General features: G+C 41.2%; 1 pseudogene; it reads right to left on the bottom strand.

Annotated features, from left to right (window-relative positions):
- Positions 1-3,080: 3,080 nt before the first annotated feature.
- LOC102766609 lies at positions 3,081-4,483 on the bottom strand (annotated as a pseudogene).
- Between the last annotated feature and the right edge of the window lie 214 nt (positions 4,484-4,697).

Genomic DNA, 4,697 nt, shown 5'->3' with positions numbered 1-4,697 from the left:
TTCTGCTGTTCTAATCTTTATTATTTCCTCTCTTCTACTTACTCTGGGCTTCTCTTGTTGTTCTCTTTCTAATTTCTTTAAGCTTTGGGTAAAATAGTTTATTATTAATTTTTCTTGTTTTTTGAGGTAGGCCTATGAACTTCCTCTTAGGACTGCTTTTAATGTGTCCCAGAGATTTGGGGTTGTTGTGTGTTCATTTTCATTTGTTTCCAGGAAGTTTTTTTATTTCTTTTCTATTTCATTGTTAACCCCTTCATTGTTTAATAACATGCTATTTAGCCTCCATGTGTTTGAATGTTTTTGAGTATTTCCTGTAGTTGATATCTAATTTTATGCCCTTGTGATCTGAGAAGATGCTTGACATGTTTTTAATATTCTTTATTTTGAAGAGACAAGCATTGTCCTAACATGTGGTCTATCTTTAAAAATGACCTATGTGCACCTAGAAAGAATATATATTCTGTGGCCTTGGGTGAAATGTTCTGAAGATGTCAATTAATTCCAATTGATTTAGTGAGTCATTTAGGATTGATATTTCTTTGCTAATTTTTTGTTTAGAGGATTTATCCAGTGTCGTTAGTGGGATATTAAAGTCTCTTACTATGGCTGTATTGCTGTCAATCTCTCCCTTGATATCCTCCAGAAATTTTTTTTTTAATATTTTTGGATGTTCCTATGTTGGGTGCATAGATGTTTACCAGAGTTATATCTTCTTGTTGAATATCTCCCTTTAGTTTTATGAAGTAGCCTTCCTTATTTCTTCTTATGGCCTTCACTTGAAGTCTAATTTGTCAGATATAAGGATTGCTACTCCAGCTTTTTTTTTTTTCATTTCCATTCACCTGAAAAACATGTTTCTAACCCTTCACCATCAGTCTGTGTGAGTCCTTTGTTCTGAGGTGGGTTTCCTGTAGGTAGCAGATATACGGGTCATATTTTCTTATCCACTCAGCTATTCTATGTCTTTTGATTGGGGCATTTAATCCATTTACATTTGAAGTTATTATTGATAGGTACATGTTTGTCACCATTTTCATTCTTTATGCTGTGTTCCTTCTTCCTTTCCTATTTCTGTCTTTACAGCACTCCCTTTAGCATTTCTTGGATTACTAGTTTGGTGGTAATAAGTTCCCTTAGTACTTTTTTTCTGTGAAGCTCCTGATTTCAACCTCAACTTGATTGATAGCCTTGCTGTGTACAGTATTCTTGTAATATGCATGCATACAAGTCCATTGGTTGATCTTTTAACGCATCCGCCACCCCCACCCCCACATGCTTTCTGTCTGATATTGGACTGTTCAGTGTTTCATATTCTCTGGATCTGTTTTAGTTTATGTTGTTCATTATATCCCACATATGAGTGAGATCATGTGATATTTATCTTTCTCCAACTTGTTTATTTCACTTAGCATAATGCTCTCCAGCTCCATCCACACTGTTGTAAATGGTAAAATTTCCTTCTTTTACTGGCAGTGTAGTATTCCACTGTGCAGGTGTATCACAGTTTTTTAATCCATGCATCTGCTGATGCACACTTAGGCTGTTTCCAAATCTTAGCTACTTCCGGTACCCCTATTATGCAAATGTTGTTTCATTTCTTTCGTGTTGTTCCAAATTTCCTTTAGGCTCTAACTCCTGTTTTTTATGTTATTTTTTTTTTCAGTTGCTGTTCTGCTTGGGTATCTGTATGTCCTCTTTCAAAAAGCGTCTATTTAGGTACTTTGCCAATTTTTTTGATTGGAACATTTATCATCCTTTTATTGTGATGCTTTCTATTGTGTTCTTTATTGCAGCAATGTCATTTTTTTTTCCTCTTGGTTCTTACACATATTGTTGAATTTGTCTTTTGTTCTTTTCAGCATCCTTATAACAAAGGCTCTGAATTCTTTCTCTGGCATATTGCTTGTCTCCATTTTGTTTACTTCCTTTTCTAGTGATGCCTCGTTTTCTTTTGTATGTGGGCTGTTTCTTTGTCTCCCCATGATTGTTATTCTCAGAGTGTCTGGTTATGTAGATCTTTCTCTCGTTCTCCCATGTAGTGGGCATTCTTGTTGTTTTGTTGATGGTTTCTTTTGCTGTGCAGATGCTTTTTATTGTGATGTAGTCCCATTTGCTTATTTCCTCCTTAATCTCCATTGCCCTAGGAGCTATGTCAGTAAAGATATCACTGTGCCAATTCCAGGTGGATGTTATTCGATTCAGCTATTACTTCTATGTGCTCTGTGAGAAGGTGCAGGGCCCATCCATGTATTCAGCACCACTTTGTCTCCCCCTGGACAAACTTTTTAGGCACCTGTGGCCGGGGAGGCTGGAGTCTCAGTGTTTGTGGGTTCACTGATGAGACAGCTGGTCCCTTAGGTGATATGGTTATGGGTTCCTAGGAGGTATCCGAGATCTCCCCAGTTGAAGGTAAGGCTGGGCTTCTGATTATAGCTGCTCTCACTTCAAGATGGTGCAGTCTCTGTGGCAGATCTGGCCACTCTAGGAGAGATTTCAACAGTAGTATAGGCTGCTCAGCCAGGGAGCCTGGTTCGCCAGTCCCCGATTGTCCTGTGGTATATAGCTGGTCCTCACTCACAAATACAGACACTTCCCACACGTCCATGCACTCTCCTTTGGCTCTCTCATTCACACACTATCTTGTATCCTGCTGTCCCATTGGCCGCCGTCTTCCACACCCTGATGTCAGCCTTTTGATCACCATTTGAGGCAAATCTTCTCAGAGTTTACCAGGGTAATGTTACTCTTCCCCACCCCACCCCCCACACACGCACTTTTTTTTTAATTTCCAAGATACTTCATTGTTAAAACAGGTCACAACAGTAAGTGGGCCAGTTCTTCCAATGCACAAGCTACAAATGCTTGCCTGGCAGATGAGGGGGTATTCTGCAGTAGCATGTTTAAGAATTGAATAAAAATGAATATAAAACAAAAATTCAAATAGTTTCCATAGGAACACATAAGTGTGACCCCATCACCTAGGCCTTCCACCTTGTTCCATCTGTGCCAACCCCACTTACACAGACATTTCAAACTAGCAATCATTAAGTTAATGGTATCCCCAAATCCCTTAAGTCAAGCTACACTCGAATAACCATTACAAGAATGGCTTCTACGTTAATGTGAGCTGACACGCAGGCTGCCAGGAGGCACTCCATCCTACTCTCCCAGGCACAAGACACAGGCAGGGCACCAGCGTCCTCCTCTTACTCAGGTGGGAAGTCTTGGTTCTGGACTTGCTGCATTAGTTGCCATGTCGGCCCTGACATCACATAGTAGATAGCCTCTAAAATTCATTAAAAGTAGAAGCAGCAGCCATGGTGTAAGCACCCATGTTTTCAAAGAGCATCCAGTCTCCCACAGACAAGCCGCAGTGCTCAAAGATGTGATTGAGGCCATCACAGATGGGTCCCCAGATGCTGGATGAATAATACCTCTCATCTGGTTTGGGCCTCTTCTGCAGAAGGGGCTTCATGTGCATATGATCATTGAGGATACAATTACATGATCCATGTACTCCATCATTCTCATAATACATAAAGGTTTTCTCGCTCAACTCATCTTCATCATCAGAGCCTGTTTGTTCTTTAAGACCAGTTTTTGGCAATGATATTAATTGCATGCATGAAAGCTGATGCAACATAGTATCTGCCTGGCTCAGCTATAAGTGTCACCCCCGAGTCTGATGGAAAATACTTGTCCAGCGCTGGGTTGATTACACTGGTGATCTCCTCAAACTTAAGCTTTGCATCCTCAGATCCAGTAAAGCCATCACCAATATTTAGCAGATACATGTTGAAACAAACCTCAGCCCTCATATCAAAGGCACAGTGCGCATCAGAGATGGCCTGCATAAAAGTCTCAGGGTTGGTACAGCCACTGCCCATGTGGAAGCTGACACTGATGACATCAGTGTTTAGCACCTTGGCTGGTTCCAAAAGAAGCCTGCTGGTCTTGAGTATGGCACCAAATTTAACACTGAGATTACAAACCACTTTGGAGTCATCAGTGGCAATCCACAAAACCAGCTTTGCCTTTAGATGTGCCCTGGCAGCTTTTTTTCAGCTTGACTTTGCTATAGAAAGTCATTATCTGGACTCTGTTATTGGCAGCATATTTAATCTGAGACACTTGTTTACAAGGGTTTGCATAGGTGATCCTCTCTGGAGATATCCCAAGATTCTGCACCAACTGTATTTCAGTCTTGCTGGCAGAGTCCAATCCCATCCCGATGGCAGCTAGAGTCTTCACTATGGCCCTGCTGTCATTACATTTGACTGCATAATGGGGTGACCTGAGGAAGAGCTTTTATCCATCTCAGATGTTTCTTTGGAATGTCTCCCATGTCCACAACATAGAAGGCAACCTTATCATCGGAAGAAGAGAATTCATTAATTTTTTGGTCCAGAATGTACTTGGCAGTAAAGCCCTCAACGAGAAAATGGCAGCCAAACTCTTCACTACTAACGTTGTTTGTGTTCATGGTTTCTGGATGTTCCAAAGTGCAACACAAATGAAAATGAAGAGATGGGACTTAGGAAATTCCTGCCAACTGCTCACAAACGCAGCTCTCCAGGAATTCCCAGTCCAGGGAAGATGGGTCCTCTCAGAGCAGCAGTGGAAATGTCCCTGGAGTGCAGAACGCCTCACGCCGATCCCATGGAGCCACTGTGTAGAGCACACAGAACCGCGGTCCC

This window comes from Myotis davidii, unplaced genomic scaffold (genome assembly GCF_000327345.1).
Source record: "Myotis davidii unplaced genomic scaffold, ASM32734v1 scaffold416, whole genome shotgun sequence".
Lineage (NCBI taxonomy): Eukaryota > Metazoa > Chordata > Mammalia > Chiroptera > Vespertilionidae > Myotis > Myotis davidii.
The sequence above is the reverse complement of the archived record's forward strand: the minus strand, read 5'-3'. Positions and strand labels throughout refer to the sequence as shown.